We start from the raw sequence: 11,730 nt of genomic DNA on the forward strand, positions 1-11,730 counted from the left end.
GTTAACCTGACTTATTTTTTTTTTTTTTAGGTAGAATACTAATTTTCCTCTAGATAAAGTACATATGACAAAAAGAAAGAGCTTTAAACTAAACTGAAATTCAGAGAAAACTTCTTTCTAACCCAACTCTTGTAGAATAACCTCGGATAAAAATAGTTTTTTCTTATTAGGCTACAATTTAGTTCCAATACAAAATAAATACAATGGAAGTTATCTACCCAACATAGAAGCATAGCCATTTTGTTTCTTTTTCCTACATCACAGTAATTTTACCTGCCCTTGCACATTTCCTTCAAATTGTGTTGGAAGCATTGCTTTGCAAAAACACATAATTTAGGTAATCTGTAATGAATCATCACAGCCTTTGCCACAAACGTTTTCTTGAGTTATTATGTCTGATTAAGTTTGTTTCTGCATGTACATACTTAAGGCAGTGACACTGGCTTTCTTATAAACATAGAATGTTCTCTCAATGATCACCCCAAATTAAGTTTTATTTCTTATTTCCTACCCCTTTCACTTATATGAAGGTACATGAAGAAGGTTCAATGAGTAATTTTACTAGCACTACACTTCATTTTCAATGATGACACTAAACACCGATTTATTTTGAATGTAGTTTTGAAATAGAATCTCAATGAAGCCTGTTGGGCACTAATTGCTTCAATAGCACTAGGAAGAAAGTGGTTCAGAAAAATAACAGAGAAAAATAATTAGTGTTTGTAGTGCTTGTAACCAGAAACTAAAATGAAGAGATTTTGAGAACATTTAGAACTGTCCATGTTTCATAGACTTCGAATTTTTGGAAAATCAGCCATAATCGAAAGTAAAAGTTTGATTTAGCATTGTAGATATTGGATTAAAGGAAATATCCTGTAGAAACAAGGTTGAGACAACAGAGTGTTATTTTTTGTCAATGAAATTGTTTACCATTGTACTTTATATTCCCTAAAAATGATCCCGCCTTTTTGAATACTCTGTCTAAAATAATTTTGAAATTTAAGCAATCATATTTGTTATTAGTTAACATTTCTAGTGAGGACAGTTGTTGAACTAGTTACTCTTAGATATAAAGAACATTCTTTTCAACTGATATTTTCTCTTACATTATATATAATATACAATATGTAATGTGTAATATGTAATATAATATATAATATATAACACATACTAAGTAATACATAATAGATAATAGGTAATATAATATGTAATATATAATATAACATAATATATGTAATGTGTAATGTGTGATATGTAATGTGTAATATATAATATGTAATTTTATGTATGAATATTTGTTTTGAAAAATTAATTTCTCATTACTTTCAATTTTTACCCCATCCATTAAATACATTCTTCTTTAAATTTCATGTGTTCTTTTATTTTTAAACACATTAATTCCATTTGTTGCTTTCTGTCAGAAGTATTAGTAACATCTGAGGGGAAGCAGTTTCTCTGGTGCAGCACCCTTGAAGAAAACTGACTCTCCCTTTCTTATCAGTCAGCAATGGACACTAGTTGGTCTATTAGTGGTGATAATTTTTTTTCATTTTAAAAAGTATTTAATCCATGGCCAACATTTTTTTTAAATTGAGACACATGGTGCGTCGCTGAAAAAAAAAGGCTCCTGGCCCAACACCTCAGTGCTGGCCAGAAGAGTTCCTCATCTGGGCCTCTGTTCTACTATGGGCCCCTGGGCATCTTGCTTAAAGCCCAGACCATATACTAGCCCAAGGGGCATGTCCCATGGAAGTCTTCACTAACCAGGAAACTGGGACAGAGGGGAGGACATCCTATTGGGACTCTAGATGAGAGAAGCATGGGAGAATAGCAATGTAGAAGGATCCAGAGGGTCCTAGAAACCTACAAGTAGAACATTATGATAGGCAGATTTGGGCCCAGGGGTCCCGCTCAAACTAAGGCACCAGCCAAGGACAATACAGGCGGTAAACTTTAAACCCCTTCCCAGATCTAGCCAATGGTCAGAACATTCTCCACAGTTGAGTGGAGAGTGGGATATGACTTTCTCACGTACTCTGGTGCCTCACATTTGACCATGTCCCCTGGATGGGGAGACCTGGTGGCACTCAGAGGAAGGATAGCAGGTTACCAAGAAGAGACTTGATACCCTATGAGAATATACAGGGGGAGGAAATCCCCCTCAGTCACAGTCATAGGGGAGGGGAGTAAGGGAAAAATGGGAGGGAGGGAGGAATGGGAGGATACAAGGGATGGGATAACCATTGAGATGTAATATGAATAAATTAATAAAATTAAATTTAAAAAAACAGACCAATGGCCACTGGGTAACACACACCCAGGAGGTCCAGAGGACCCCAAAATCCCCGATTCTCTAGAAGCAACTCTCTACCACTGTCTCACTGAGGAGACTAGGGTCCATAAAGGGTTAATCCGCCTTTATTAAAAGCCAGCCTGTCCTGGGGTTGTTGGACTAGCCATTGGCCGCATTGATCAGGGCTCAGACAATCATCTCCAGCTGCCGGGCGTACTCGATGACCTGTGTGGCCAGCTCGGTGGAGGGGATGGTGGTGTCTTCTGGCTTCTGCTGCTAGCTGGCAAAGCTGTAGTAGCTGTTAGGGCCTAGGACCCAACCTCGCTTCTTGGCGTAGTCTGTCATATTTTTGGGTGTGTTGAAGAAGAGGATCTGGGTAACCTCAGCAAAAAGGATTTTCACGTAGTCCTTCTCAATGCATCCTGCGATTTCATCCCTGATTGTGTCCAGAAGGATGTCAATGAAGAAGGTGTAGCTCTCCGCAGGGATGTTGCCCTTGGCCAGGAACACCTTGTTGTAGCTTCCTTCTATCAGGTATTGCTCGAGCGACACAGGGTGCTTGATTTAGATGTTGGTCTGGATGTCCTTGGCAGGCAAGTGTTCTAATTCCCTGTGGAACTCAGCCACTCGGTTCTGAGAGAGCAGGAAGAGGAGGTTGAGGCCCAGGAGCTGGTGCATGTAGGCCGACTCAGGGAATGAAAGACCCCAAACCACCATTAATAGTTTAGCAGCAGTAACACCATTTTGCAAGGCTGAACCAAGTGCAGGGTTCAACCCCCCTCCCCCAAGAGGGAGGAAACGGGGCAGTGAAGCAAGACAGGGCAGGAGAGAAAAACAAGATGTTTTGCCAAACAGGATATCTGTGGGTGGTCGGCCACCTGGTATTACCTAAGGCCCCTGATGTCCCAAGATAACCACCCACTCCCCCTCCCAATTTCCTGGTACCGAAAAACAGCCATGACCAGGACTTGAACCCGGATGAATCTAGCCTCATTTGAATCACCCAATCAGAACCCTGTAACTATGCTTCTCGCTTCTGTACGCGCGCTTTTTGCTCTCCTGACCCTATAAAAGACCAATTCCCCAGCTCGAGGGCGCGCCAGTCCTGCGTTGACTTGGACGCCCCGGGTACCTGTGTATCCAATAAAGCCTCTTGCTGTTGCAGCCGATCGTCTAGTCTCGCTGGTCTCTGGGAGGGTCTCCACTGATAGACCACCTAATTGAGTGGGGGTCTTTCAGGAACTGCTCCTTGAGCTGGGCCATGTAGCGCTCGAAGAAAGGGATGTCCTTGCACAGGATGCTCCACTGCGCCCCAGTCTCCAGGATGTCACGGGCCAGAATGAACTGCTGTTTGGTGAGTTTGGTTTCTGTGGTTGGCAGGAAGTTGAGTTCCAGCAGGACCAGCTTCAGGAGGCCCTGCTCTTCTCTGCATTTACTAAGATTCGGGCTCTTCCGGTTCCACTGGTCCTTGAGTTGCTTGTACATGCTGGCCACTGCCTGCAGGATGCTGCCCGAGGCGGCCGCCAGCCCCGAGCTCCAGACATCCGCCGTCCTGTTCATGGTAGTCGCCTTGGTCACCATCTTTCGTGATGCGGCAAACCGCCAACCTTAGTGGTGATAATTTAAAATCTCCTTACCTTATCTATACTGGGATTTTGTTCAGCTTAGCATTGTTCATATATTGTGCATATAGTCTCAGATGTTCTGAGTTCTTGGTTGCATAAGCCCTGTCACTTTCAGCAAATACTGTTTCCCTGCTGACGACCACCAATAACTAGCTCTTATAATATTTTATCCATCACGATTTCTTAGTTTTAACAGGAGTGGGTATAGTATAGATGTCACATTTAGAACTGAGCACTAGAGAGTCTTATTATCTGCATAGTAACCGCATTTATGTCTCTGTATTAATCACCATCTACTACAAAAAAGAAGTTTCTTGGATGAAAATTAAGCAAAGCCCAGTCTATAGGTATGATGATAAGTGCTTAGGGGATACTTTAATGATAAGTTCATTTAGCACAATAATACTGGTATGTTTTTCTCCTGTATCTATGGAAATAAAGATAACATAAATTAAGATAGAACTAAGGGTTCATATATAAGCTCATGACTCTACAGGATTTTCAGCAAATAGGCAAAAATAGACATTTAAGAGAAAAAAATCATCTTCAAATAATTGTGCTGGACAACTGGATGGCTACATGAAGAAGAATAAATCTTAAACCTTATCTCTCACTGTACACAAAATTCAACCCCAAAAGGATCAAGGATCTCAACATAAGACCTGATACTAATAATTTGTTATAGGAAAAGACTGTAACTTTGACAATGTCTTCTTATATGCATTATGTTTTCAAGTATGCATTAACCACTGGCTTAGCATTTCTATTCAGTTTTGTAAATGTAATGACCCCCTTTTACAAAAACAAACCAGAAACATTTCAGGCTAATCGGCATTTTTTCAACATCAGATTTTTAAGATTTCTCAAATAGAGGAAGAGATATTAAAAATTCACATAAACAAGGCCTTTCCCAGCCTATAAATTTAGGAAAATATAACTTAGTGGTTTGGCCATTTGATTAGTCTAAAATATCTTTGTTCTGACTTTCCAGATGATTATCATTCATAGAAACAGCTATGCTCTCATGCTATTGATCTGTATGAAGCAGGGAAGTTTTTGCATTCTTGTGAGAATTAAAGAGTTTAACATATGTACAATGCTTAGTAAATAGTCTCACATATTAAGCACTAATTTTCTAAGTAGAGAATATTAAGCACCTAGTTGCAAAAAGCATAAAAAGAATACTTCAGTTTTTTTTTTCATTTTACATCTCGATTGTTAGCCCTTCCCCTGTTTCCTCCCATTCTTCCCTCCCTCCCACTTCCCACCTTCTCCCGTCCCCTATATCTGTGATTGAGGGAGACCTCCTCCCCCTATATGTGCTCTTAGAATATCGAGTCTCTTCTTGTTAACTTGCTATCCTTCCTCTGAGTGCCGCCAGGCCTCCCCATCCAGGGGACGTGGTCAGAAAGGGGGCACCAGAGTTCTTGTGAGAGTCAGATCTCATTCTCCACTTAACGGTAGAGAATATCATGATCGTCGGCTAGGTCTTGGTAAGGGTTCGAAGCTTACTGCCTATACTCTCCTTGGCTGGTGCCTTAGTTTGAGGAGGACCCCAGGATCCAGATCTGCCTGTCATAAAGTTCTTCTTCTAGGTTTCCAGGACCCTGTGGATCCTACTGTTTCCTTATTCTTCCATGCTACTCTCACCTAAAGTCTCAATAGGATGTCCTCGCCTCTGACCCACTTTCTTGGTAAGTAAAGTTTTACATGGTACATATCCCTTGGACTAGTGTTTTGATATAAGTGAATATATACCGTTTGTCTCTTTTTGCTTCTGGGTGAACTCACTCATTATGATAATTTCTAGATCAATCCATTTGTCCACAAATTTAGGGAATTCCTTGTTTTTAATAGCTGAGTAGTATTCTATAGTGTAAATGTACCACAGTTTATTAGTCCATTCTTTTACTGAGGGACACTTAGGCTGTTTCCATGTTCTGGTTCTTATGTATAAAGCAGCTATGAACATGGTTGAGCATATGTCCCTGTTGTGTGATAGGGCATTTTCTGGGTATATTCCAAGGAGTAGGATAGCTGGGTCTTGAGGAAGCCCTATTCCCATTTTTCTGAGAAAGCTCCAGATAGCTTTCCAAAGTGGTTGTACTAGTTTGCATTTACACCAGCAATGAAGGAGTGTTCCTCTCTCTCCACATCCTCGCCAACATGTGGTGTCATTTGAGTTTTTAATCTTAGCCATTCTGATAGGTGTAAGATGGAATCTCAGTGTCGTTTTGACTTGCATTCCTCTGATGACTAACAAGGATGAGCATTTCTTTAAGTGTTTCTCGGCCATTTGATATTCCTCTGCTGAGAATTCTCTGTTAAATTCGAAGCACCATTTTGCAATTGGGTTGTTTGGTTTTGTGTTGTTTAATTTCTTGAGTTCTGAAATATTTAGATATTAAACCTTTGTCAGATGAAGGGTTGATGAAAATCTTTTCCCAATCTGTAGGCTGTCGCTTAGTTCTACTGACAGTGTCACCTGCCTTACAGAAGCTTCTCAGCCTCATGAGGTCCCATGTATTAATTGTTGACATTAAGGCCTGGGCTGTTGGTGTAATGTTCAGGAAGTTGTTTCCTGTGCCTATGTGTCCCAGGCTCTTCCCACTTTTTCCTCTAACTGAATTAATATATCTGGTTTTAAGTTGAGGTCTTTAATCCACTTGGACTTGAGTTTTGTGCATGGTGACAAATAAGGGTCTAATTGCATTTTTCTACATGTAGACATCCAGTTAGACCAGCACCATTCCATTGAATAGATTTGGCTTCTTTGTCAAAAATCAAGTGAGCAAATGTGTGGGGATTCATCTCTGGGTCTTCAATTCGATTCCATTGATCCACCGCCCTATTGCTATGCCAGTACCATGCTGTTTTATTTACTGTTGCTCTGTAGTACAGCTTAAAATCAGGTATGGCCATTCCTCAGGAGGATCTTTTATTGTATAAGATTGTTTTTACTATTCTGGGTTTTTTATTTCTCCATATGAATTTGAGAATTGATCTTTCAATATCTTCAAAATCTTTTGTGGGTATTTTGATAGGGATTGCGTTGAATCTATAAATTGCTTTTGGTAAGATGGCCATTTTTCCTATGTTGATTCTCCCGATCCACGAACAAGGTAAGTCCCTCCATCTTCTGATGTCATCTTCAATCTCTTTCTTCAGAGGTGTGAAGTTTTTTTCAAATAAGTCCTTCACTTGCTTGGCTAGAGTTACTCCTAGATATTTTATATTGATGGTGGCTATCGTGAAGGGAGTAGTTTTCCCAATTTCTTCCTCTGCCTGATTGTCATTTGTATACAGGAAAACTACTGAATTTTTTGAGTTTATTTTGTATCCTGCCAACTTGCTGAAGGTGTTTATCAGCTGTAGGAGTTCTCTGGTGGAATTTTGTGGGTAACTTATGTACACTGTCATGTCATCTGCAAATAGGGATAATTTGTCTTCTTCCTTTCCCATTTGGATCCCCTTGATCTCCTTTTGGTGCCTTATTGCTCTGTCTAGAACTTCAAGAACTATATTGAAGAGATATGGGGACAGAGGGCAGCCTTGTCTGGTTCACGATTTTAGAGGGATTACCTTGAGTATCTCTCCGTTTACTTTAATGTTGGCTGTTGGTTTGCTGTATATAGCCTTTATTATGTTTAGATAAGTGCTTTGTATTCCTGATCTCTCCAGAACTTTAAACATAAATGGGTGTTGGATTTTGTCAAATGCTTTTTCTGCATCTAAAGAGATGATCATGTGGTTTTTCTCTTTCAGTTTGTTTATATGATGGATTACATTGATGGATTTCCGTATGTTAAACCATCCCTGCATGCCTGGAATGAATCCTACCTGGTCATGGTGAATGATGTCTTTGATATGCTGTTGTATTCGCTTTGCGAGTATTTTGTTGAATATTTTTGCATCAATGTTCATAAGAGAAATTGGTCTGAAATTCTCTTTTTTGTTGGGTCTTTGTGAGGTTAAGTATCAATGTGACTGTGGCCTCATAGAAGGAATTTGGTAGTATTCTGTCCATTTCTATCTTTTGGAATAGCTTGAATAGTATCGGTATTAGCTCCTCTTTGAAGGACTGGTAGAATTCTGTGCTGAAACCATCTGGCCCTGGGCATTTTTTGGTTGGGAGACTATCAATGGTTGCTTCTATTTCTATAGGCGAAATAGGGCTATTTAATTTGTTTATCTGGTCTTGGTTCAATTTTGGCAAATGGAATCGGTCGAGAAATTTGTCCATTTCCCTTAAATTTTTTAATTTTGTGGCATAAATGCCTTTAAAGTAGGTTCTTACGATTCTTTATTTGTTCGGTGTCTATTGTTATGTCTCCCTTTTCATTTCTGATTTTGCTTATTTGGGTAGCGTTTCTCTGTCTTTTAGTTAGATTGGCTAACGGTTTGTCTATCTTGTCAATATTCTCAAAGAACCAGCTCTTGGTTTTGTTGATTCTTTGGATTGTTCTCTTTGTTTCTAATTTATTGATTTCAGCCCTGTGTTTGATTATTTCTAGGCGTCTACTCCTCTTGGGTGTTTCTGCTTCTTTTTTTTCTAGAGCTTCCAGATGTGTTGTTAAGTTGTTTATGTGGGATGATTTCTTTCTCTTTTTGAAGGAGCTTAGTGCTATGAATTTTCCTCTTAGCACTGCTTTCAATGTGTCCCACAAATTTGGGAACGTTGTTCCACCATTTTCATGAATTTCAGGAAGTCTTTTATTTCTTTCCTTATTTCTTCCATGACCCATGTGTCATTAAGTAGAAAGCTGTTTAGTTTCCACGTGTTAGTATGCTTTTTGTTATTTCTGTTGTTGTTGAAGTCCAGCCTTAGACCATGGTGATCTGATAAGATACAAGGTATTATTTCAATCTTCTTGTATCTATTGAGGTTTGCTTCGTGACCAACTATGTGATCAATTTTAGAGAACGTTCCATGGGGTGCTGAGAAAAAGGTATAATCCTTTGCATTTGGGTGGAAAGTTTTGTAAATAATCTGTTAGATCCATTTGATTCATGACATTGGTTAATGAGGTTATTTCCCTGCTTAGTTTTTGAATTAAAGACCTATCCTTGAGTGAAAAAGGGGTGTTGAAGGCTCCCACTATTAATGTGTGGGTATCGATGAGTGGGGCAAGCTCTGTTAATAACTCTTTTACAAATGTGGGAGCCCTTGTATTCGGAGCATAGATGTTCAGAATCGTGATGTCTTCTTGGTTGACTTTACCTTTGACAACTACGAAGTGTCCATCCTCATCTCGTTAGATTAGTTTTGGTTGAAAGTTTATTTTATTAGATATTACAATGGCTACCCCAGCTTGTTTGTTGTGACCATTTGCTTGGAATATTTTTCCCCAACCTTTTACTCTGAGACAATGTCTGTCCTTGTGGTTGAGGTGTGTTTCTTGAATGCAGAAGAATGTTGGGTCATGTTTATGCATCCACTCCGTTAGTCTGTGTCTTTTTATAGGAGAATTGAGACCATTGACGTTGAGAGATATTAATGACCAGTGATTGGTAAGTCCCTTCATTTTTGGTATTTGTAACAGTCGAGATTTTGTGAGGTTGTGATTTTGCAATGATATATTTACCTATTTCCTACATAGTTTTGGTTGCTGTTTGACCAGTTGGGGTGGAGCTTTCCTTCTAATAGCTTCTGTAAAGCCGGATTTGTGGCTAGGTACTGTTTGAATTTGTTTTTGTCATGAAATAACTTGTCTTCTCTGTCAATGGTTATTGATAATTTTGCTGGATATAATAGTCTTGCCTGGTATCTGTGTTCTCTTAGCGTTTGCAGCACCTCTGTACAGGCACTTCTGGCTTTCATGGTCTCTGGTGAGAAGTCAGGAGTAATTCTGATAGGTTTGCCTTCATATGTTATTCGGTCTTTTTATTTTGCCGCTTTCAATATTTTTTCCTTGTTCTGTATATTTTGTGTTGTTATTATTATGTGGCAGGAAGATTTTCTTTTGAGCTCTATTGTATCTGGTGTTCTGTAGGCCTCTTGTATGCTCGTATGCATCTCTTTCTTCAAATTGGGAAAATTTTTCCTCCATTATTTGATTAAAGATGTGTTCTGGGCTGTGGAGTCGGCTATCTACTCTTTCCTGTATCCCTATTATTCTCAAGTTTCGTCTTTTCATGTTGTCTTTTAGTTCTTGAATGGTCTGTGTTAGGAACTTTTCACTGAATGGTTGTTTCCAGTTAAGCTATCGTATCTTCAAGTCCCGATATTCATTCTTCCATTTTCTGCAATCTGTTAGATAAGGCCACCTCTGAGATGTTTGCTTTCTTCTTTGATGACTCTTGATCATGTTTTTCTTCTGTGTGTTCCTGCAACATAGCTTCCATTTTTATCTTCAGGTCTTGTACTGTTTTAATGATTTCTATTATCTGGTTATTCATATTTTTCTGAAATTCTTCAAGTGCTTCTTTTTATGACACTTTTAACTCTTCAGCCTTCTTGTTTTCCTCCTCCTGCATTTGTTTACAGATTTTATTTGTTTCTTCCCTTATCATCTTACTTACTAAGGACTTGGGGTCATTTTCTTGCCAATCCATTGCTGTTAGTTTCTCTAGGTTGTTTTCATTGGGATTGTTGAGATCCGGAGATACCAAATTGTTTTGGATTTTGTTAGTGTTCTTTCCCTGTCCTCTTGTCATTTTGATGGCTCTGATGTTGGAAGGTATTTTGTGGTGACCTTCGCTGGTTGAGAGTGGTTAATTGATGACTGATTATAGGTCAGGTGCTCTTGCCTGTGGGGATCAGGGAGTATTTTCGTGGAACAGGTAGGTGATGCGGTTTCACTCCTGGTGATTTTCCTCTGCACCTTTGGCTCCAGGCTGAGTCAGCCAGAGTAGATATCTGTTTGGACTTTACTGCTATAATTCAGAACAGCAGTTTTGGGACCTAGAATAAGGTCCGCACACAAACGTTCTGGTTGTGTAAGTTGATCCCTGCTGCCTGTTCTTCCTGTGGCTTTGTCGTCCACACCCCAGGTAGTTCAGATCATCTGGGGGTGTAGCTGTCTTTTAGCTCTGTCTCTATACCCTGTAGCAGTGTCCAACCTCTCCCAGAACTATATGCCTGGAGGGACCAAGGTCGCTCTTGGTCAGCAATTAGACACTGCGAGCAAGACCCACGGTTCATCTCCCGATATGTGAGAGTACCTGCTTTGTTGGGGCCAGGAGCCTCAGCTAGGCTCTCTCATTCGGGGAGTACAGGGCAAGAGCCTTGTAGCTGGGAGGTTAGGGAGCTTAGGATTGCAGAGCTCTGGCTGTCACCCGCGGAACCAGATCTTCCCGCCGGGCTATGGCACTCCTCTAACGCTCTAGGTCAGCAATTAGACACTGCAAACACGACCCACGTCTGCCACATCTCGTCTCCCGATAATGTGAGAGTGCCTGCCTTGCTCAGGGCCCTGAGCCTGAGCTAGGGTCTCTCGATCTGGGAGTGCAGGGCCAGAGCCTTGCAGCTGGGAATTTAGGGAGCCTATGGTTGCAGAGCTCTGGCAGTTGCCCGTCGAACCAGATCTTCCCGCCGGGCTATGGCACTCCTTTAATGCTGTAGGTCAGCAATTAGACACTGCAGACACGACCCACCCATGTCTCGTCTCCCTATAATGTGCGAGTGCCTGCCTTGCTCAGTGCCAAGAGCTCTGTGTAGACTCCTTTGTTCGGGGAGTGCAGGGCCAGTGCCTTGCGACTGGGTAGGAACAATAGGGTTGTGGAGCTCTGGGAAGCCAGCAGAACCAGGTCTTACTGCAGGGCTATGATGATCAGCTATCGCTGTAGGCAAGACCCACGTCTCCCGATAGG

The 11,730-nt window shown here is 40.6% G+C and overlaps 1 pseudogene; it reads right to left on the minus strand.

Annotated features, from left to right (window-relative positions):
* Positions 1-2,391: 2,391 nt before the first annotated feature.
* Positions 2,392-11,518, minus strand: LOC127185433 (26S proteasome non-ATPase regulatory subunit 8-like; annotated as a pseudogene).
* Between the last annotated feature and the right edge of the window lie 212 nt (positions 11,519-11,730).

The sequence above is a fragment of the Acomys russatus genome, chromosome X, assembly GCF_903995435.1.
Source record: "Acomys russatus chromosome X, mAcoRus1.1, whole genome shotgun sequence".
In the NCBI taxonomy this organism is placed as follows: Eukaryota; Metazoa; Chordata; class Mammalia; order Rodentia; family Muridae; genus Acomys; species Acomys russatus.